Genomic DNA, 25564 nt, shown 5'->3' with positions numbered 1-25564 from the left:
GCAAATCAATCAACCTTCACGCTGGTCAACCGGAGAGTTTGACCTGGTAGCCACCCCGGGACAGACTCCCCTCAAAAGTTGCACAGAGGCTGCAAAACATGCCTGCTCCACTGACTTAGAAAATTGCGCAGACAGACTAGATAGACACCCAATGCCCGTCCTTGTCTCCCTCATAAAATTGCGCATTTTTTCCAGCCAACACTCCCGACAGTTGACCAACTGCTCACCCACAAAATTGTGCAGTTTTCATGAGCAAGTCCTCTGATACCCAGCAGTCCGCTCAGCTCAGAATCTATACATAGGTGACCAACAGGCCCGCCTCCCAGTATCATCATATTTTTTCCCGCCAGCAGCTCCCAACAACTGACTGACTGTTCCCTCTAGGAATTGCGTAGTTTTTTCTTCCAAGCTCCAACAACTGACTGCCAGTTCCCTCCAGGAATTGCATAGTTTTTGCTGCTAAGCTCTCGGAAGTTGACTGCCAGTTCCCCTAAGGAATTGCATAGTTTTTGTTGCCAGTGACCTAGCAGCTGACTACCAATTCCACTCAAGAATTGTACATCTAGTGACCAGTAGATGACTGCCAGTTCCCCTCAGGAATTGCACAGTTTTTGCTACCAAGCTCTCACTGCCCACTCGTTCCGGAAATTGCACATATTTTTCCTTTCGAGCCTTTCCATAGCCCAAACTCTTATTCTCAAAAACTGTGCAGTTTTGTCCTCCAGCTGATCCAGACCCTGTGGATAGTCACTATCGATCCAAATTGCTCATCTTCATCATCCATTGACTCCTACACAGTTTTCATCAACAGTACTTGGAGCCTCCATCCTGCCTTGCAACCTTGACACCTCTCCCGTCACCTGCATTTGAAATTATCATGCATCATGGTAGACTAGGAAGTTTATGGATTTGATGGCGTCTTGTCATGAGTGACTTTAGACACAGGTACACAAACAAACATGGCACGACGACGGATGGGATGAAAAAAGGGAGCACATGTAGAAGGACAGGTTCACCAACAGATGAACAAACGATGCATGCAAAGAGAAGTGCTCGTGAACGAATGATCATGAAAAGATGTGTTCATGGATGGACAGACGAGGAAACATGCAAGATGTGTTCTCAAACGGACGGATGGAAGAACATGCACCTTTCGCAAATGGACGAACCTGTCAAGATTACCAACATACAAGCAAGGAGAAATGTGTGAATGCAACATCAAGCGAACCAATGACCATTGAAGACTTTGTGAACTTTTCCATGCAGAGGTGAAGCTGTGACACACCATGACGACATCCATCACCCAGCAGCACTGTAGCTTGACATGCACACCATCAGCAGCACAAATGTAACAGCACTGTCATGTCGATTCATGGCATGAGTCATGTCGTCCACATCTCTACTGTGGGCCATACTATCAATCAATGTAATGTAATGTGGAAGTCCAAGAGACCCACTTGTTGTATGAAGAGTCATGTAAAGTTGAAAAGTCATGGAAGTCAAATAGTCATTAGGGTAGTCGAACAGCCACAAGGGTCGGTTTCACCCTTGGTTATAAATACCCCCTCATTTGTACATGCAGAGGAATTTTCACCTCAGCTCCTCCCGCATAGCCTTGAGAGTCTGTAACCTTTTCTTGGAGGAGTAAGTAGTGGCTCCAACGCCTTGCATGCAGGATTAGTGATGTATGGTGTAATGATGTGTCTTGGAACTTTTGCTTAATTCAGAAGTTTGTTCATAGGCCAACACGTTTTCACACATGTATTGTAACTGTTGTAAGACTAATCTTGAACACTTGTAATGCATGTTGCTTTAACCTGTGTTTAACACTTGAACTAATTCACTTGTTGTATACATATATGTTAATGAAAATGTGTTGTATATGCTATTAACATTGCCTCACCCATGTAAACTACTCTCCTGGACATCAAAAAGACCTTTCACATAAAACTTGCTATAAAAACCATTGTACTCACGCGGACTAATTCGCTGAGTGTTATACGTGTTATCTTCCCTTGTGTGTTGTGATTTCCACATTCGCGTGGATTGTTCCTCTAGAAGATGTGCACGTCCTGTTGTGTTGAGTGTTCCTAATAGAGTTGGGACTACTCCCAACCAACTTGGGACGCATTCCCACCCTCTCCCTCTACGGTCAAAGAACCATTGACACAAGAGACACTTACAATCACTAGGCACGTGAACCTCAATTCTCGCAAGACAAAGCAGACCACTCTCCTGTGTTGACAAGCAAGAGTTGGGGAAAATCCTTAAGATAATGGAAATATGGCCATCGCACTGAATGGGAATCCCACAAAAAACGGTGTGAGGTCTAGTTGGGACTTCATACTGAGGTGATCCCCTGAATGTTGGCGGGTCCAGCACCATCAACATTTCTAGCACTAGAAGGAGGGCCAGATGACAAGCTGAATCCTCACATCTATTTTGAATCTCTGCATATCTATCATGACTAACTACAGAGTTTCTCTTCTGGAGTGTATGTCTTATGGAAATGATTTCATTATCTGAGAAAATCTATAGGATAACTTGTCACATAAAACATATGATGGTGGAGGCTATGTAGCCTTGGTTAGGCATGTGGTTGACATTGTAGGCTCATGTGAAAGACATGGAATCTTTGAAGAATACATGACTTGCGTGTTGTTCATCTACACACTTCGAGGGCACCCAATGCACTGGTGTACCACGCTTCCTGAAAAATCTATTCATTCTCTTTCTCATCTAATCACAGAGATAGATCGTGATTTCAATCACTTTAACCATAAAGAACTCAACAAAGAAATTTTGGAATTATGAAAAGTAACCAATGAATTTGTTGAGCAGTTTCACACATGCTTTTGTAATATTGTATACCGATTTCCTGAAGATGAAATTTATTGGGAATTTATCGATGGAATATTTCAGTATCTTCTTCACATATCTGAAAATCCGCAATTCTTGAAATCATTTGAATCCCACTCAACATACCTCGGTGATGGAGTTGCACAATCATAGGAAGGCACAGTTGCTGTCACAAGTGACTTTCCACCTTCACCTCATCAAACAACTCTACCATCGTAGAGTGATGTGGGAGAACATGCACACACATCTATTGAACTGTCACATCCTCCCACCCCACCTTCTCTTGATATTTGCACAAATTTGGATTGCAAGCCTGTTGGTTGTCACATGGATTCATTTCCTCAACCTCCACCCCCATGTTCTATTGATCCTCCGGATTATACTGTCTTGTGTTCTTCCATTCTAGACTCCTCACTTGCCATGAACGAGGATCAAGTTGTCGACGGAGTTGGTACTATGTAGCCAACCTATGCCATCATTCATGATGAATGTGTGTGGGAATCTAAACAAGAACCCGTGGTGAAGGATGAATCCCTTCCATCTGCGCCTCACCCGCTCTATCCTGACATCCCTTGTGATTCTGCCACTATTGATTTCCCCTGTGAAAACTCATTTCCGGATGTTTCTACTTTCGATCATTCACAGGACACATCAGATGTCATTCTATCATTACATTGCGGAGAGGACACATCTTCCTCTGGAAATCCATCCAATTTGTTATCTGTCATTTCTGAAAACACAGAGGGTGAAAATCCTTGCTTCTCATCTACCCCTCTGCACGATTCATCAAACCAGGAGGATGGCGAAAAACATATTGAATTTTCTAATCTTGGTTGTCATGATCTCTCTACTTCTTCATCTAATCACAATGTTGATTCAATCGGTGTTATTATGTCTAAGACATTGGTCTACGATGATCTATCTGTCGACAAAGTCGAAACCCCTTAGACTATTGAGGCACTTCAACCCAAGCTTAAGGTTATGTCAGGTCCTCGTTGTCCTGAGGTTGGTTTCACTTCCGATCACAAAATTGTTGAAACACAAAAAGATCCTCATCACTCTCTGCTTTGCATTGAAGATCAACCAAACACCCAGATTTTTCTTCCTCCACTCGAACTACATGATCCCATCGCCCATGCATTGGAGGAATCTTACACAGCAAGCGCGCTTGCACAACGTAAGTGGTCTACCTTTCTCATGTTTGCTTGCAAGTCACAGTCAAGAGAATGCATACACTCAACATCTACACGTAGTGTAGCACAACACCATGGCAAGTCCACAGGGTGCATGACATGCGCTTTCACTCAATTTTTTTTTTTTTTTGTGGATGCTTGAAAGCTTGGAGTGTGTATGTCTTAATTATTATATCTTTAATGCTTGCTGGTTTATGCAACTGTGATGATCGCAAACCATGCCTTCACCAACATGGGTTAACCAATGTGCTGGTGGCTACATTGGAAGTATCACTTCACGTGAGACAACCCATGCATTGTTAGCTTAGGAGTAGGAGTAGTATTTTCTTTGAGTTGTTTTCTTGCATGCATGTTTGCTTCTTTCTTTGTGTGTTTGATTGCTTTCTTTTTTGTTTTCTTACTCGCTTTTCATACGCATTTGCTTCTGCTTCTTGCTTTTCTTTTTGGTTTGTTTTCTTGTTTATGTCTGTAGGTTAGTTTTGCATGGACCGTGTGCAACTCTTAAAACAAGCTAGGTGAAGTACATGAGGACTTGTACAACTATCAATACTTGGTTATCTGTCATCCTGCCTCTTATGTAAGAATTTGTTGCCTTCATTCCATGATACATCGATGGAAAATACGTACATAGTCCAGAAAAATCTTGGCCCACACACGTACTAGCTGAAATCACTTGACAGGAGGGTTGAAAACCTTCCTGCCAATGGCCAAGATCTCAAGCATTATTTACAGTAGGCCGAGTCACGCCCCGTGCCATGTACATAGTCTGCTTACTACTTGTTGCTTTCATTTTGTTTGCCTTGCTTACTATCTTTGTTCTTATTTGGTTTGTTCTCCTTACTATTCTTGTTTACGTTTGTTTTGTTTGCTTGATACCTTACTATTTTTGTTTCTAGAAATAAGTGTTATCCACTACTACATTCTGGATTTTGAATAGAGTATGTGGCCGAGATTTGAAGAAACTTGTGACGCTGCAGCACTTGGCCAGTCTTGTGTCTGTCTTCTCTATGCCTGGTTATAACCTTCGGCCACTGAAGTCTTGATGGAAATACGAGCCATCTGTGAGGGAATTTTGGTCCAAACATGAACCTCTGTCCACACTAGGAAACCCCATGCCTGCACTCAGCCTTCTACTTTGTATGTTCAAGCTCATCCAACTAGTAGAAATGGAGAAGGGGAAAATATAAATGAGAAAACCTATGTCAGAGGTCTTACATGCTTCTCTTAAGGAACAACCTCTTTTGCTCTCAATATGTCAGGATCCCTCTTCCGCCCCAAAAATAAATAAGTGGCTATGAACATTCCTCTTGAAAAATACAAAGGCAAAAGAATCGAAAGGCTTCTTGCGAATAGTGGTGAAGCATGTAACTCCATTGAGGTACTGACCAGGCTCACTGGCAGTAGAGAAATACATGTGTTCCTACGTGACTTCGACGGGGTACTTTCCAGGCCTCCTAGCAACAGAGCAACACCAGAGATGAAAACTTATAATCTGAAAATATTCAACTCGTGAGCTCAACTATCCTTGCCGAATTCAAAACATTGTGATCAAGCTGAAATTTTGATTGTGTTTGACTAAATTGGCAAAAGGTGAACCATGTATGTCCATGATGTAAGTGGGAAGTCGGAGTAACCTACATAGTGATTCACTATTCCCCGAAAGACAAAGGCCCTGTGCTATCAATGAACCAAAACAGAGAAGCTGGAGTTATACCAGTGTGTCACCAAGTGTTGTAGCGACTACAACCACCCTCTAAAATTTTGGCCTGCACCCAATTTCAGAGCCTCCCTTGAGAGTTTCACTTGATGACTGCACACACTCAGGTTCACTCCGTGAGCTCGTGTAGTCTTCGCAGCCACCTTACTTGATCATTTCACCCAAATTTTTGCATGTTGATGTCAAAGTCATGCTTGCGACCATGTTCTGGTTATACTCAAAGTTTTCGCTTCGTGTGTACTTGTTATGTTCGCTATGAAAATATCTGTCACACTCACACACGTAGTCACATTCATTGTCGCGCAAGAGTTGTCATGGTCAACCAACAATCAATCACAAGTGTCGCGCTTGCCACTTACACCATCGGTCAGTCATGTTGAACATGTGTGTCTCGATGGTTTGAGTCATCTCGTCATCAAGTCATGGAAGTGTGTGTTTGCAAGATCACATATGCATCTTTCGCTCGTTCACTCACTTAGTCACATTGTTGAAGATTTGACAACTGGATTCTACTATGACAGCCGGACCATCACCTCGTCATCGACTCGATCGACTGTCACCCAGAACAACACAAAAGCACCAAGCAAGCCATTTCAAGTTGTGTTGTCTGCAAGAAAATCAATCAAACTTCATGTTGGTTAAACAGAGAGTTTGACCCGGCAGCCACCCCGGGACTGACTCCCCTAAAAAATTGCACAGAGGCTGTAGGCCTTTTTCACTTTGCTGATGGAGAAAATTACGTAGACAGACCAGATAGACACCCAGTGCCTGTCCCTATCTCCCTCAGAAAATTGCGCAGTTCTTCTAGCCAGCCCTCCCGACAGTGGACTCGCGCTCACCTAGAAAATTGTGCAATTTTCATGAGCAAGTCCTCGACTACCCAATAGTCTGCTCAGCTCAGAAACTACACAAAGGTGACTAGTAGGCCAACCTCTTAGCATCAATGTAGTTTTTCCCGCCAGTAGTTCACGACAGCCGACTGACAGTTCCCTCTAGGAATTGCACAGTTTTTGCTACCAAGCTCCAGTAGCTGACTGCCAGTTCCCTCTAGGAATTGCGCAGATTTTGCTGCCAAGCTCTTGACAGTTGAATGCCAAATACCCTCAGGAATTGCGTAGTTTTTGCTGCCAATGACCTAGTATATGATTGCTAGTTCCCCTCAGGAATTTCCTAGTTTTGCTGCTAGTGACCCAACAATTGACTGCTAGTTCCCCTGAGGAATTGCACAGTTTTCACTACCAAGCTGCAGCTGCCTACTCGTTCTAGAAATTGTGTAGATTTTTCCTTCCCAGCCTTTTCACAGCCCAGACTGTTCCTCTAAAAAACTACACAATTTTGTCCTCCCGCTGAACCAGACCTCGCGGATAGTCATTGTCGATTTGGATTTCCCATCTTCATCACCCATTGACTATTGTACATTTTTCATAAGTAGTACCCAGAGCCTCCATCCCGCCTCGCAACCTTGTCACCTTTCTCGATCACCTGCATCTGAAATGATCATGCATCATTGTAAACTAGGAGGTTTATGGATTTTATGTCATCTCATCATGAGTAACTGCAGACGTAGGTACACAAACAAACATGGCATGGCGACAAATGGGATGAAAAAAGGGAGCACATTCAGATGGAGAGGTTCACCAATAGATGAACAAATGATGCATGCAAAGAGATGTGCTCGCAAACGAATGATCATGCAAATGTGTTCACAAATAGACGGATGAGGAAACATGCAAGATGTGCTCACGAATGGATGGATGAATGAACACGTACCTTTTGCGAATGTACGAACTTGTCAAGCTTACCAACATACAAGAAAGGAGCAATGTGTGAATACAACATCAAGTGAACCAATGACCATCGAAGACTCCGTGCACTTTTCCATGCAAAGGTGAAGCTGTGACACACCATGAGGACATCCATCACCCAGAAACACTGCATCTCGACATGCACACCAACAAAAACACGAATGTACCAAGACTATCATGTCGAGTCATGTCATCCACATCTCTACTATGGGCCATAGTGTCAATCAATGTAATGTAATGTGGAAGTCCAAGAGACCCACTTTTTGTACGAAGAGTCAAGTAAATTCGAAAAGTCATGGAAGTCAAACAGTTATGAGGGTAGTCGAACAGACACAAGGGTCAATTTCACTCTTGGCTATAAATACCCCCTCATTTGTACATACGAAGGACTTTTCACCTCAGCTCCTCCCACATAGCCTTGAGAGTCTGTAATCGTTTCTTGGAGGAGTAAGTAATGGCTCCAATGCCCCACATGTAGGGTTAGTGATGTATGATGTAACGATGTGTCTTGGAACTTTCGCTTAATTCAGAAACATGTTCACAGGCCAGCACATTTTCGCACATGTATTGTAACTATTGTAAGACTAACATTTAACACTTGTAATGCATGTTTCTTTAACCTATGTTTAACACTTGAACTAATTCACTTGTTGTAATACATATATTTTAATGAAAATGTGTTGTATATGTTGTTAACGTTGTCTCACCCATGTAGACTACTCTCCCGAACATTAGACAGACCTTTCACATAAAACTTGCTATAACAACTGTTGTACTCACGTGAACTAATCCACTGAGTGTTATACGCATTATCTTCCCTTGTGTGTTGTGACTTTCGTATCCGTGTGGACTATTCCGCCGGACGCTGTGCACGTTCTATTGTGTTGTGTGTTCCTAGCAGAGTCGGGACTACTCCCAACCGACTTGGGACACACTCCCACCCTCTCCCTCTATGGTGAAATAACCATTGGCACAAGAGACACTTACAATTAGGAGGCACGCAAACCGCACTTGTCACAAGACAAAGCAGACCACTCTCCTGTGCTGACAAGCAAGAGTTGAGGCAAATCTTTAAGATAATGGAAACTGGGTCATCGTACCAGATGGGACTCCCACACCAAACGATGTGAGTTCTTGTTGGGACTTCATACTGGGGTGATCTCCTGAATGTTGGTGGGTCCAACACCGTCAACAGTGCCTCACGATCCCACACCAATTCATGTATATCATAAATCTCTTTTGAATTCTTGTTTCAATGAATACTTCTATCATATTTGTCAGGGGGTTATGCTCCCTATCTATTACGTTTTTTTTTTACAAGAAAGCCCCAATATTACTTGAATAAGCCAAGGTTGATATTCAACCTGTGGCAAAATGGTTTGGAGAGGAATTATTCACATATATTAGATTTTTTGGAAGCACCGCTCCACCATATGTACTGCCATGGTATGTCCCTGATAAATTATTAGCCAGAGAAATTGAATACTAGGTAGTTAGCAAGGGTGTAACCAGGTCTTTCAAAGAATTAAAAAAATATCTTTGGCCCACTTTTTCACTTTGGTGTGGTGTTTATTGTTTAAAAGACTTAAAACATGCACATGTTGAAGTCAAACACATTTATAGTTTTAATCTTGTTGAGTTTCGTGAAAGGCAGTATGACCCTAACCAGGTTGTGTATAATTTTACCTTGTCTCAGGAAAGGATGCAGAGAAGGCATCCAAAGATGATGAACCACCAGAGGAGTCTATGACAGAGAAGAAGGTGGAAGAACCTTCCACTAAAAAGAATACCAAGAAGGGACTTGATCAGAAGCAAATGTAGAAAGAATGGGGATAGTTTGAACAGACAATCAATGAACCACACAGAGGTAAGAATGAAACACAAAATTTTCTCCAAACGGAAAAGCCTTGCGAGAAATTTATGGAAAATATGCTCACTAATTCAGAAGAAATGGAAGTTATTCCTGTTTTTCCCTCTTCAGATATTGTTTTGAAAGTAGAGGAAATTCCTCCTTTAGATATTTTCTATAGTCCCAAACATCGGGCAGTCATGAAGAGACAAAGGAAAAAGAGAAAGATTGATCCTACTGCTATTATCTTGCCAGGCAACGAGCCAATGTATGTTGTCTGGAAAGATACGCCTATAGATCCATGTGAAAACTTGACCAAGTTATGTTAGTTTACAGGAGCTTATGATTCTACAAAGATTGACAAAGCAGAAGAAGTGAGAAATTTGATCAAAGAAAAGGAGGAAAGAATAAGGTAGCTGGAGGATCAACTCACAACAGAAAAGTTGAATGTAGAGGAAAAGGTTAAATCATAGCTTGAGCAATTGCAACAGAGTTTCGAGATCGTAACGTTGTGATTTACTGTAGATCAAATGAAGGATTACCCAAAAGTTGATGAATTCATCAGAGAAGCTTTAGAAATCAATTTGTTGATATCAAAGCAACAATCAGTGATTTGTAAGAAATTAGTAGAGATTAGCCCACTGTGCTGAGAAGTTGATGCATTAGTGAATCAATTCACAGATGCTAAAATCAACTTTGAGGAAATAGATGAACAAATTTCAAAGTTGATCACATGGCAAGATAATTCAAAGGGAAAAGCAGTAGAACTACCAAAGATCAAATAATCTCACAAGGACATTCTCTTTATTGATTGGGAAATCTAGATAAAACAGACTGAAAGGGAAGTTTCTAGCACAAGTGAAACAACAAACAATATGATAGAAATTGTTAATGATAATCTTTGGTATGAAGGGTTTATTCAAAAATGTTCACTAGGAAATCTGCCCGAGATCGAGGATTTGCAATCAAGTTGGCACAAAAATCATGCAGCAAAAGAACAACAGATCAAACAACTGTCATATTTGAATTGGGAAGCTTATTGGTCATACCTGGTGAAACCACACATCCAAATTATGGCCCTACGATGCTCAACCAACTCTATCATCCATATGATGCCATCATTATCAGATACAATATATGTGGGACAAATGAAGATAAGCATTAGGAAGCCTCCAAGAGTTTAGGCAATGATAGATATCTACGAGAGGAGGAAACATATCAGAATCCAACACCAGTCAAAATCAAATTTTTGAATTTTAAATCAATTTCATTTTTTCATTTCTCACACCAATTCTAAGGAGAGTCATTTCACTCCTCATAATTTGGCACTTAGCTATTTTTGTAGTACTTTTATTATTTAAACCCCTTTAATGTATTTAGAAAGGGTCTGACAATTTTATTTAAGACACTTTAAAAACATAAACTTCTGTACTCTTAAAGTCTTTATTTAATTTTGAAGATCTAGTCCATGAAGTTTATTTAAGAAAGTTTGTTAAGAATTGCACTTCTGTTTTTTTGTGATCGATCTTGGAGAAAACGCATGGATTTCATCTTTATTGTCTATGGATGAATCATCTCACATCAGGTACTTTTATCATTGCAAATTGATTATTTTATGAACTGTTAAGTTGTTTCTTCCATATATACATTGCTTGTCAATTGTGTTTTAATATAGCCTGTTATTCTTTCACTTTTGAATTATAGCTGAGTTGTCATCCTCTTTATTTTTTATAAACAAAGTTCTATTAAGTATTTGATGTGATATGTTTTATAGTCAATCATTTTGATTAACTATTTAATTGAAATCATCTTTGATAATCAAATGCATACCCCATCCTACCATCTTTCAAATTAGGAAACGGGTCCCATAATTCCAGTTGGAGCCACCAACCCAAACGGATAAGGGATGGTATTCAAGTCCCCAACCAGGTAGTTATCCCCCATGTTTTCGCAGTGAATTCCGAGGCTTCAACAGGCAGGTAATTATCAATTTATGTTTCTATTGAATTTTGAGTAGTTGTCTGTATTCCCTTCTCCTCAAAATCACCAAAGTTTGACCAAATGTCATCACCTAATGATGATATGGTTTGCTGACTTGCACTATTATGTATATCTTTGGAGAATTCCACCCCTTCAATTATAGCAGGTGAAACTTCATTCTTGTGATCCTCCATCCAGAGACCAAAATAATTTGATCTCACGAGAATGATTAGAATGTCACATGCTCTTGTATGTTGAATACAATGACAAATTTGATCTCATGAAAATGACTAGTCTATACTCTTCTTATAGAATATTAGCTGACTAAAACTATGAATTAAAATCTCAAAAAAAGTTCTAAGGTCTTTTGAGTAAGGTAGCAAGTTGTATTTCACATAACTAGAAAAAAAAAACACTTTATTTCACAAACAACTAACCTAATTGACACTATTGTTCCTCCTTTGCCTTGCTACTACTAGTACAAAATATGCTAATATATTCTTGCAACAACTTTAAGGTCTCCTTGCTTGAACAAGACCTCATTGTCTATGTACTTCTACCCCTCTATCAAACAATCTAAAGGTATATCTACTACTTCCAATCCCTTCCTCTCTCCCCTCCAAACCTTTCTTACACTCAAGGAAACTATTTCCACAATGTAAGTTGTGTTTTCTCCTTGCTTGCTTGGATAGGAAACCTTTTGCTTCTACACATTTGCAAGTCTGTATAAATTTCATATTTTTTTGGCTTATAACACCAGTCATGAAATAGTCTGTAAGACATCATAGCTGTGTAATTTTCTCCCTTCTACTCTTGACTTTCCCCAACTATCTTCTTCCTTCATCAATAAGATATGCCCATAAACCCATAATATCTATCTTCTTCCTTGATGACCACGATATGAACATAGACCCATTAAAACTAGCTCCTTGTTGTTTTGAATTGCTACTATTTACTCATTGTATGTACAATCCATAAAATCAGCATTTCCCTATAGCTAGAAGATTTTCTAACTCAAACTCGTGCATGTTCTCTTTTTATGTCTATGGGCATGTTCTCATTCATCCACCTACACTTCCTTCCCCTACCTTGAAAACTAATGCAAAAAAATTACTCATTCCTACACTTATGCATACCCCATGTTTTCATTCATACACATATAGTTGACACCCAAACTTGAAAAACCCACACATAAACATCAAAAGTGGAAGTCTATAAGTTTATAAATCAACACAACTGCTCTTTTAAACACTCTTGTTGTGAATTACCCATGCCTATACTTATGCATATGCCCATGTTTGCATTCGTACACATATAGTTCATACCCATACTTGAAGAAACCACACAGAAACCTCACAACTACAAGTCTAGAAGTTTAGAAACCAACCTAGATGCTCATTCACATGCTCTTTGTTGTGGAAAATGCCACATGCTTTTGTATATTGAATACAATAGGAAACTTTGATCTCACATGAATGACTAGCCTAAATTTTCTTGTAGAATATTAGAGGACTTAATCTATGAATTAAGTTAATGAGACAAATTTCAAGCCCTTCCTTGTAATTGGTAATTTCCTTACCCAACTCTTTGTTGTAGAGAATTCCACATTCTCTTGTATATTTCCTAGCCTTTATTTTTCTTATAGAATATCAACCAATTGTATCTATCAATAATTTCATGAGAAAAGTTACAACAACTTTTGAATAAGGTCACAAGTTCTAATTGACATACATTAAAAAAAAAAAACACTTTCTTCATAAAACAACTAACATAATTGTAACTATTATTCCTCCTTTGCCTTGATATAGCCAGTGCAAAGATTGCTAAGACACTTTTACAACAACTTTAAGGTCTCTTTTCTTAAACAAGACCTTGATGTGTATTAGGTAACTCATTCAAATTTCCATACCCCTCCTATGTTCCCTCCAAACCTTTCCTACCCTAAAAGAAATTGATTCCATGATAGGCATTGTGTTTCCCTTTGGTTTCTTTCTTAATCGTGGAACATTTTGCTTGGGCACATACAATGGGGCTCCCTTGTACCTCATTTTTCATATCTACATGTGATCGAAAATAGTGTGTATGTCTGATAAGATGTGTGCTCTCCTAGCATAGCATTGCTGCCAACCATTTAGATGGACAACTGACTTATGCACGATGACGAATATGAAGTACAACTTCTGCATGACTATCTCAAGAGACGATACTTCATCAAGTATCACTTTATTCAACTTTTCTCTGGTAGATGCTATAACTTTCTCTTCTCCTTGCTTAACCTCTTATAGTTCCTCAACCGTGTGCTCGTTCTAAGCTATCAAGAACCTAACACTTGAGCTGGTGACTTCGGCATATGCCTTGGTAGCATCGGCCAATGCAGCTAGATGTTTGCGCACATCGGACATGATCTCTCATTCTTCAAACTGCGTAGGAGATACATAGACATCCAGAGTAGGCACTCTGCGTGACTGTACAACTCTTTGTTGTGACTTGTCGAAAGATATGTTGTGCACATATGCTCCTGGATTGTCCTCAACGATTTCACTGTCTCCTTGATCACTTGGGACTTTCACTACTCCCAGATCTGATGAAGCCAGTGGTGTGACCTCTTGGTTCTGAGGCATGAGGTCAATGTCTTGATCTAACTCTATTTGAACCACATCCATGTCTATCTAGTCCAACATTTGTTCAATCTCCAGAGAAAAGTCATGCTTCTGTGACTGCTCACCTTGTTTGCTATGTGCCAGTTTCTCGGATGAATCAATAACCTGTATGGGCGCAGTTTCATCAATGTATGCATGTTGCACCTCCTACTGTTCCTGTTCTTATTGTGCTTCCTTCTCTCTTCTGCACATCTCTTATTCTTCCCTGAGTTGTTGCTTTAATCCTAAAACTCCTTTTCTTCTTCCTACAACTTCTTCTTCTCTCTCAATCTTTGTGCGATCCTTCTGTCGCATTGTCGCCTCTTTTCCTAAATCTCCAAAGCTTCTCTTAACACAAGTGGATATGCTTTGAACTTGCATCTTTGCTCCACCTCTGCGCTATCATAAACCTTCCTCTTGAATTTGTCAAGCCTAGGCCTGCTACCCTCTGCTACTATTGATGATGTTGCTTTCTGAGATGTTGTTGCCTTCTGCACTGCTAACCACTCTACATCCATCCTAACTGGTTGATTGAGCCCTAAGAAGTTATAGCAGTATCTCCATGGGTCTTCCTCATGCCAATGACACGCCCAGTGGATCCATGGATGATACATGCTTGCACAGTGTTCCTTCACTAAGCAACGCAGGTCATACGGATTGAAACTTCTGGTGCCAAAGGTGAATCTCTTGAATTCCTCTGTCTTGGCCTCGGCATGCTTGAGATTATGGATCTCATACAACCCGATCCACAAAGGAAGGGCTAGCCAAGGTGCCTTCTTCTTCCTATGCAGTCTCGCTGACAACCTTGTCGAGATGTGGTATGTAACCTCTTGCATGACCAACTTATCCATGGAAAACTTTGGTAAAACATGTAGAGCCTTCTCCATGTTGTACACCCGGATGAAGGTGACAAGGGGTGAGGCATACCAATCTTCTATGTCAATCAATGCCTCCATCACTGCCTGCGACATGTAAGGCAAATCTTGCTCAAAGATCATTTTATACACCAGGGTGATGAAGTGGTTTGATAGTTGTATTATAACTCCATGGAAGCTGCATTCAGATAAATACCTACAATAGGTGTGCAAAGAGGTTTTTGAAGGTGTCCATGCCCAACTGAAGCCCAGGAATTGCTGTTGGGCACAGATTTCATCAAGTATGTAAGCAGACATGAAAATCTTTACTTGCTGACCCTTGGGTGAATGTCAGGCTTCTTCTACTTTTTGCTTCAGTTGGAGAGCCAACATGTCAGACCAATTGAAATGTCTTCCTTCCTTCGCCAACTGATCCAATGCAATCACACAACTCTGCGGGAAGGTCTTTGTACTCTCTTGGCCATATAAGAGGCATGCAAAGATGACTAAGAGTTGATAATCCTTCCACAGTATCCTTGTCTTGTACACTTGGTTGGGTGTTGTCCTAAACTTAGATGGATCTTTCACCCAACTCTTCAATATGTCTCTTGAGTTTGCACTGTTGTTGGGCCTAGTGAAGGGTGCATCCATTGTGACCACCAGCTGCGACAAGTGATACATATCCTGAAAGTCTTGTGCCTTGAAGGTAGCAAGTTTAGTTCCCTTGATACTAATCAACACCATTGTCTCTGGATCAATATGCAAGACAATCCAGTGGATCATGTCCATGCATGGAAACGTGGGATACCTGCATGCAATCCAGTACAAGCTAGACTTCTGTATGTGTACATAGACTCTGTGATCCTCTAGATTCTCCTCAATGGTGCCTACAAAGATGTCATTGATTTATTGCCATTTCATCTTTCTTTACTTGTCTATGAACAATTTATTGTCTTCATAGATGGGAAAGATCATAGGAACTTTCTCGACCACTCTCCAGTTACACTCTCAACCGTGTCCTTTGTCCATACTCTCTTGGTAGCCATTGTACTTGTATTGCTGAGAGATGAACGAACACATGTGATACCTAGAGACAGAAAAACACTCATGGCAAGAAAACTGTTAGTTGAAAACCAAAAGCAACTTGAGGACTGACATGCAACACACCTGGGTGAGTGACTGGAAGATTTGCACAATTTTTACCGAGAGGTTGGGAGACTGACTACCAGAAATGCGCAGAACATTGTCCAGATTTTTAGTGGGCTGACTAACTACTGAAACTACACAGAGCACAGTACAACTTGGCCTACTGAGGACTGAAACTACGTAATGCACAATATCAGTCAGATTGAATGCAACCCAGTAAAATTGCATTGCACAATTTCGAGGGCCAACAAAGGAACTGCCTCTCAGAATTGCAGAGAAAACCTAGGAGTCCCATGTGAGGCAAGATCTACACAATTCTTGGGAGGAAGGCAAGGCCTTCCATCCCAAAAATGCGTAGTGCAAGCTGGGCAAGGTAGTGTTCAGGCCAAGGAAACCTAGACCTACCGACGGGAGACTGAAAATAGTAAATACTGAATGCATGTGTGAAGCTGAGTGCACACATGAGTGAATGAACATGCATGCAATTAATGAGTGCAAGATTCAGTAAACGAGAAAACAAGTAAGTGTGTGAAGAGAGTCATCACAACGACGATCGTAAGTGTAGAAACAGTGCCATGTATACGACAGCGAGGAAATGCATTGAAAAACTTGAAACAATGCTTCTATAGGCTAAGAAGCATTAAAATGACAACAAGCGTTCAATGAAACCAAGAAAACAACACTCGCATAAATTGAAAAAAAAAAAAAAAAGCAACAAAAGACATGAAAAGCGGACTTACCCAGAAAAAGTTGAGTTGAGTGTGATGAATGCTCCTAGATGCGATGGGGGATGCCAAAGATCCAAGATCGAAGTGAAGAATGAGCTCTAAGTGTCGAATAATTAGTTTTGATAAGATCGAGGCTTATGACGCGCATGCCACAAATTTAGGAAAAAGTGAAACTTGACGGGAACCTTCTAAAACAACTTTTGCATGTAACCTCCAACTACTAAAAATGGATACGTAAAATCAAGGGATGCCTTTTGATTTTTTTTCTTTTTTCTTTTTCAGGAAAAAGAAGCCCATGCATGCAAATCAGGATTGCCAAGTCTTAGAGGGAACCGGTTAACTTGGGAGCACATGCAACAGACTGCAAGCCCTGGAATGACTTCTACGCAGTTTCTGGGTTGAGTGGCTCTGGATGCTCCTCAGGCTCTAGGCAATTTCTGGACTGAAGCCAAGGCTATCAGCCATATCTGCACAAATTTTGAGAGCAATCTTAGTGATGGGCTACTCTACGCACATTTTAGAGGGAAGGGTGTCTTCTTTCTCTGCGCATTTCTGGAGAGCATCAAGATGCCTTGATTCTCTACGCAATTCTAGAGAGAAAGTCTAGTTTCCATCCAGTTCTGCAAAATTCCGCAAGTGAGCATAAGAGCCAGTTGATGACCAAGTCACGAGATGTCAGCTTGCAGGTGAAAGGAAAACAAGCTAACAAAGACAAACTGATAAGCCATAGAAACTCAACTGGAAGCACATGTACCTAGACAGTGCAAGACATGTTGCTAAGGATGGTTGGTAGGGAGGCTCAAAAATGAATATAAGGAAAATTTTTGGAGGATTATTGTAGCCGCTACAACATTGGTGATAGACTGGTATAACTCTAGCTCTCTGAATGGACCTTGTTTCGTGAAAAGCAAGTCTAAATCCTCTAGAAGTATTTTTTGCTTCTTTGATCATCGTGGTTTCCACACTAGCTTGATTGAAAGATGTAGCACCTATCATGTTTTTGATCAGTCAACACACATTCCAAGCCAAGTCAAATTAGTTGTTTCGATTGGGGATGAGTGGTATATTGGTGCACAATTAATATGACTCTTAGAGTTTAAGTTTCATCTCCAGTGTTTCTCTGCTACCAGAAGGCCTAGACAATACCCCGACGGAGTCATGTAGGAATACAAGCATCATTCCACTTCCATCGAGCTTGGTCAGTACCCCGATGGAGTTACTTGCATCACCTCTCAGTGTGGGAAGCCTTTATCTTCTTTTGCCTTATTCTTTTTTTTTCAAAATTTTCATTTTTTCATTTTTTCATTTTCAAAGAACTATGCATAGGTACTTATTAATTTCAGAGGTGGAAGAGGGATCACAACTTATTGAGAGAAAAATAGGTTGTTCCTTTAGAGAAGTATGTTATATATACCTATGACATACTTGTTAAGGTTTTCCCCCTCACCTTACTTTACTTGACTGAGTTGAAAAGGGTTAACCCAAAAACAACCGACTAGAGTAGGTGGTACTTGTTCAAGCGCAAGTGTTGTGTTTTCACCAAGATTCACTTCAAACAAAACACATTTTCCATTGGTGTATCATTGACTGAAGACAACAATTTCTAAATAAAGAGAGAGGACAACAGATAACCAAACGTTGATAGTTGTACAAGTCCTCTTGTACATTACCCTGCTTGTCTTAAGAGTTGCACATGGTTTCATGCAAAACTAACCTACGGATGTAAACAAGCAAACAAAACAATAAATAAAAGAGCAGTAGCAAATGCGAAAGTAAAGCAAGTAAGAAAAGCATGCAAGCAAACAAACAAACAACAAAGCAAGAAATCAAACCTGCATGCAAGCAAACAAGACAAAAGAAAACACTACTCCTACTCCTACACTAACGGTGCATGGGTCTACTCACGTGAAGTGATATTTCCAATGCAGCCACCAGCACATTGGTTGACCCATGTTGGTGAAGGCATGGTTCTCAAATAGGACATTCAAGCAAACCATCAAACATGAAAGATATAACAATGAAGACCAACACACTATGAGTTTAAGCACATACACAAAAAGAAAAAAGTGAAAGCACAAGAAAAGCACTCTATGAACTTACCATGGTGTTGTGACACACTGCATGCAAATGTTAAGCATATGCACTTTCTTGACTATGACAAGCAATAAAACATGAGAAAGAGAGATAACTTACGTCTTGCAAGTGTGCTTGCTGTGTAAGATTCCTCCAATGCATGAGCGATAAGATCATGTGATTCAGGTGGAGGAAGCGAAAACTGTGTGTTGGATTGATATTCAATGCATATAGATGAGTGATGAAGAGCCTTGTGTGTTTCAAAAATTTCATGATTGGAAGTAAAACTAACCTCAGGACAATCAGGGCCTGACATAACCATCATCTTGGGTTGAAGTGCCTCGATAACCTGTAGGGCTTCGACTTCATCGACAGATAGATCATCATAAACAGGTGGCTTTGAAAGATCAACAATGATTGAATCAACATTGTGATCAAATATAGGAATAAATAGATCACGACAAATACGATCAACAAAATGAATGAGTTCATCGGCATCCTCATGGTTTGATGAACAAACAGAGGGGTAGATGAGAAGCAAGAATGTTCACCCTCTGTGTTTACGGAAAAAGTAGATGAAATATCAAGTGTTTTTTCAATGAATAATTTTTCCTCTTTGCTATCAAATGATGGACTGACATCGGGTGTATTTTGCAGATGATCGGAAGTAGATGCATCCGTGGATGGACTTACACAAGGAAAATAAGAGATAACGAAATCACCAAAGATGTCAAGGAAAAGAGGAGAGGGCATGGATAGAAGGTCATCCTTCACAATGGGTTGATGCTTAGATTCCCAGGCATACTCATCATAAATGACAGCGCAGGTTGGTTGTGTAACATCAACTTCATCAATGGCTCGATCCTCGTTCACAATAGGTGTAGAGTCTGAAATAGAAGAACATAAGACAATGCAATCTGAAGGATTGGAAAAATTCGAAGACAAAGATTGAGGTAACAAATGCATATGACAATCCATGGGCTTCCCAACCAAATTTGTGCAGAAATTAAGAGTAGTGAGGGTGGAAGCATGTACCATCTGAATAAATGTGTGTGCATGCTCTCCCACATCACTCTGCAGGGGTGAAGCTATTTGATGAGGGGAAGGATGATAGTCACTTATGATAGAAATTGTGTCCGCTTGTGATTGGGTAGCTCCATCATCGAAGTATGTTGAGCAAGGTTTGAACTTTTTCTTCACTTTGGGACAAATTGATTTAAGACAACAATATTCAAATCTGTCCATAAGATATTGGAATTTCATATGATTTTGCAGAGCTTCAAACATGAGTAGACAGAAGCACTTCCAAAAATCCATAGGCTGTTCATGTGGGGCCTTCCATTGTTTTAACATTTTTTTGTCAAGAGATTCAGGATCAAAATGGTGAAAAACAAATTCGGTTAGATCATTGAACTGCTTAAATGAGTGCACGCAATTGGGAGGCAGGTTGCGGCACCAATGTTCCAGGAATTCACAAAGTGTGTATGCAAGCAGCATAGCAACCTCTACTTCATCAAAATCTTCTTCATTCTCCAAGAATGCAAGGAAGTTATGTAAGTGCTCAGGCCAGGCCACTTTTCCTTCACCATCATATGTGAGTTTCGACAAGTGATCAAAGAACTCCCTCGTAACTTCAAAAGAATGTGCATTGGGCAAACATCGTGGAGGGTTAACTACAAAAATATCCATGATAGATGTGTGAAGATTCAAATAAGGATGTAAGGACTCAGCTTGTCATTTGGCCCTCCTTCTAGTGCCAAAAATGTTGATGATGTTGGACCCGCCAACATGTCAGGAGATCTCCCCAGTAAGAAGTCCCAACTAGACCTCAGACCATTTGGAGTAGGAGTCCCAGCAGTGTGTAGTATGGTATCGCCTTGACTATGGTTGCTTACAGAGGTAAGTAATATGCACTTGTTGGAAGCAAGGGTATGACCTTGCAACAAGTCAAGGAAGGTGCATGAAAGGCTCTAACACACAGAAGGAGAGAAGAGTGCACCCCTTAGAAACCTATGATAGCACACAGCTTGAAAGGGAACACATGAGCATAAAGACATCATGAGATGGAAAGCATGATAGCCGATGATCCAAAGTGATGGATTAGATCAACGACACGCTTAGATAAGATTCATACAAACATATACGGAATAGTCCATACACACATGTGTAAATTACAGCTACATACATCATTAGAGTAACCAGGATAATCGAACTACAATAACAACATATGCATGAAATGTGTTTGCTCTGTTATATTAAAAGAGTGAAAGATCTAATCATACATACAACCATGACAACCACTAGCCTCGATAGCGGAACATTACAGTCATTGTCACCTGCTCCTCTAAAGAGATGTACTAGCTCTACACTATGGAGAAGCCAAGGCTCGTTACAATACACTCCAAGATTTCTCTAAGTTATACCTATCAAAATCTTAGCTCCCAAAAGCCTGTACAATGAGTTATGAGGTTCTATAAATAGCAAAGGGTGGGGTGACCCTTGAAATTCCCCTTTGTGACTCTTCAACTACCCTCATGACTCTTCAACTTACACATGACTGTTACATTCTACTATTGACACTTGGTCTTTCACTTTTACAACATGTTTACAATACAATATGCACATGTACCCATGTGAGATAAAAATGGGCTTGAGTAAGCCATGCAAGACATCAATAAGACTCGGATAGCTGTGGGAATACTAACTCTTCGACATCCTATCAATCATCAACGGTGGCAAACTGATGCCAAGCTTGGTAGTCTGTTATGGTGTTCGCGTACTCTCTGGTGACATCCTTCTGAAAGAAAACTCTTGCCTCCATTGCATCCAGGTACACTGATTTGGCACCTCTGTCCAAATCGTCAGATAGCATGCACATCATGGTCTTGAGTGCAGCCAGACCAACAACATACTGGTGCATAGTGTCTGCACTAGTGGCTACGCGTATCAACAGATCAAAGTACATGTCCATCTCCAATCGGTCTTGGTTCTTTTTCTTTGCCTCGGTGAGTGTGAAATGGATGGGATTGCACGTGTGCTCATAATGACATCCATGCTCCTAAACACTCGTGCATGTGAAGCCTATAAGATGGTGATGAGTTGTGGGAGTTCCTCATAGTTCTGGATCTGACTCCGGATGTGTGCCTTGAACTCCACTGCCTTTGGCTTCATCATCTTTGGCAAGTACAATGGGGCTCACTTGTACCTCATTTTACATATCTCCATGTGATTAATAACAATGTGTATGTTTGACAAGATGCATGCTCTCCTAGCATAGCACTGCTGCCAACCGTTAAGATGGACAACTGAGTTATGCACGGTGATGAATCTAAAGTACAACTTCCACATGACTGTCTCGAGAGATGATAATTCATGAAGTATCACTTTCTTCAACTCTGCTCTAGATGATGTTGTAACTTTCTCTTCTCCCTGCTTGATCTCTTGTAGTTCCTTAGCCATGCGCTAATTCTTAGCTATCAAGAATCCAACATTTGAGCTGGTGGCTCCGACATATGCCTTGATAACATCAGGCAATTTAGTTGGATGTTTGTGCACATCAGACATAATGAATCGTTCTTCAAACTATGTAGGAGATACATGGACATCCAAAGTAGGCAATCTGCATGATTGCACAACTCTGTGTTGTGACTCGTCGAAAGATATGTTGTGCACATCCGCTCCCGGATTGTCCTCAAGGATTTTAGTGCCTCCTTGATCACTTGGGACTTGCTCTGCTCCTGGATCTGGTGAAGCCAGTGCAGTGACCTCTTAGTTCTGAAGCATGAGGTCAATGTCCTAATCTAACTCTAGCTGAACCAAATCTGTGTCCATCTGTTCCATCATTTGTTCAATCTCTTAAGCAAAGTCCTATTCTTGCGACTGCTCACCCTGTCTGCTATGTGCCAGCTGCTCGGATGAATCAATAACCTGTATGGGCATAGTTTCATCAATGTGTACATTGTTCACCTCTTGTTGTTCCTGTTCCTGTTGTGCTTCCTTTTTTCTTCTACGCAGCTCTTGTTCTTCCGTGAGTTGTTGCTTCAACTCCTGCAACTCCTTTTCTACTTCCTCCATCTTATGCTTCTCCATCTGTCTTTGTACGATCCTTTTGTCGCATTGTTGCCTCTTTGCCTCAATATCCAAATCTACTCTTAATAGAAGTGGATATTCTTTGAACTTGCATCTTTTCTCCACCTTTGCGCTATCAGCAACCTTCCTCTTGCCTTTGTTACGGGCAGGTCTGCTGCCCTCTACTGCTACTGATGACGCTACTCTCTGAGATGCTGTTTCCTTCTACACTGCTAACCACTCTACATCCATCCTGACCGGTTCATTGACCCTTGAGAAGTTATAGCAGTATTTCCATGGGTCTTCCTCTGGCCATTGACATGCCCCATGGATCCACGGATGATACACTCTCGCACAATGTTCCTTCACTAAGTAATGCGGGTCATACAGATTGAAACTTCTGGTGTCGAAGGTGAATCTCTTGAATTCCTCTGTCTCAGCCTCAACATGCTTGAGATTATGGATCTCATACAACCTGATCCACAAACGAAGAGCGGTCCAAGGTTCCTTCTTCTTCCTATGGAGTCTTGCTGACAACCCTATCAAGATGTCGTATGAAACCTCTTGCATGATCATCTTATCCATGGAAAACTTTGGTAAAACATGTGGAGCCTTCTCTGTGTTGTACACCCGAATTAAGGTGCCAAGGGGTGAGGCACACAAATCTTCTATGTCAAGCAATGCCTCCATCGTTGCCTGTGACATGCAAGGTGGATCGTGCACAAAGATCATCCTGTACAACGGGGTGACGAAGAGGTCTAATAGTTGTATATAACTCCACGGAAGCTGCATTTGGAGAAAAACCTGCAATAGGTGTGCATAAAGGTTTATGAAGGTGTCCATGCCCAAGCTAAGCCTGGGAACTGCTGACAGGCACAGATTGCATCAAATATGTAAGCGACATGAAAATATTTTCTTGCTGACCCTTGGGTGGATGTCGAGCTTCTGCGACTTGTCCCTTTAGCTAGAGAGCCAACATGTCGGACCAATTGAAAGGTCTTCCTTCATTCACTAACTGATCCAACATAATCACCTAACTATGCAGAAAGGTCTCTCTACTCTCCTGGCCATATAAGAGGCATGCGAAGATGACCAAGAGCTGATAAGCCTTCTGCAGTATCCTTGTCTTGTACACTTGGTTGGGTGTTGTCCTGAACTTAGATGGATCTTTCACCTAGCTCTTCAAGATGTCTCTTGAGTTTGCACTGTTGCTGGGCCTTGTTAAGGGTGCATCCATTATGACCACCAAATGTGGCAAGTGATACATCTCTTGAAAGTCATGTTCTCTGAAGGTAACAAGTTCAGTTCGACTGACACTGTTCAGCACCATTGTCTCTGGATTATTATGAGAGACAATCCAGTGGATCATGTTCGCACATGGAAATGCGGGATACCTACATGAAATCCGGTACAAGCAAGACTTGTGTATGTTGACATAGAATCTCCGATCCTCCAGATTTTCCTCAAAGGTGCCTCCAAAGATGTCGTTGATTTCCTGCCATTTCATCTTGATTTCCTTGTCTATGAACAAATTAGTGTCTTCATAGATGGGCAAGCTCATAGACACTTGCTCGATCACATCTTAGTTGCACTCTCAATGGTGTTCTTTAACCCTACTCTCTTGGCAACCATTGCACCTATACAACTGAGAGATGGATGAACACATGTGATACCTTGAGACAAAACAACACTCATGGAAAGCAAACTGTCAGTTTAAAACTAAAAGCAACTTAAGGACTGACATGCAAAACACCTGAGTGACTGACTGGAAGATTTACACAATTTTTACTTGGAGGTTGGAAGACTAACTGCCAGAAATGTGTAGAACACAGTTCGGACTATCAGTGGGCTAACTGACTACTAAAATTGCACATATCACAATCCATCTTGGCCTACTGAGGACTGAAACTACGCAATGCACAATTTCAGTCAGCTTGACTACAACCCAATAAAACTACATTGTGCAATTCTGGGGGCCAACGGAGGCACTGCCTCTCAGAATTGTGTAGAGAAAGCCTAGGAGGCCAGTGTGAGGCAATCTCTATGCAATTCCTAGGAGGAAGGCAAGGCCTTCCATCCCCGAAATGTGCAGTGCAAGTCGGGTAAGGTAGGGTTTGAGCCAAGGCAGCCCAGACCCACTGATGGGTGACTGAAAACAGTAAAGACTGAATGCGTGTGCGAAGCTAAGTGTAGACATGAGTGAATGAACATGCATGCAATTAGTGAGTTAATGATTCACTAAATGGGAAAACAAGTAAGTGTGTGAAGCGAACTGCCGCAACGACGACCGTCAGTGTAAAAATAGTGTCATGCATATGAAAACAAGGAGATGTAATGAAAAACTTGAAACAATGCTTCTATAGCCTAACTTGCATTAAAAAGAAAGCAAGTGTTCAATAAAACCAAGCAAACAACACTCACACAAATCGAAATACAAAAAGTGATAGAAAAGCAACAAAAGACATGAAAGGCGAACTTACCCAGAAAAAGATGAGTTGAGTGTGTCGAATTCTCCTAGATGCAATGGGGGATGCCAGAGCTCCAAGATCGAATTGAAGAATGAGCTCTGAAGCGTCGAATAAATAGTTTGGATAAGATCAAGGCTTATGATGCGCATGCCACAAATCTAGGAAAAATTGACACTTGGCGGGAG

The sequence above is a fragment of the Pinus tabuliformis genome, chromosome 2_2 (assembly GCF_031772625.1).
Source record: "Pinus tabuliformis cultivar Carrire ecotype Pingquan chromosome 2_2, CPIR1, whole genome shotgun sequence".
In the NCBI taxonomy this organism is placed as follows: Eukaryota; Viridiplantae; Streptophyta; class Pinopsida; order Pinales; family Pinaceae; genus Pinus; species Pinus tabuliformis.
The sequence above is the reverse complement of the archived record's forward strand: the minus strand, read 5'-3'. Positions refer to the sequence as shown.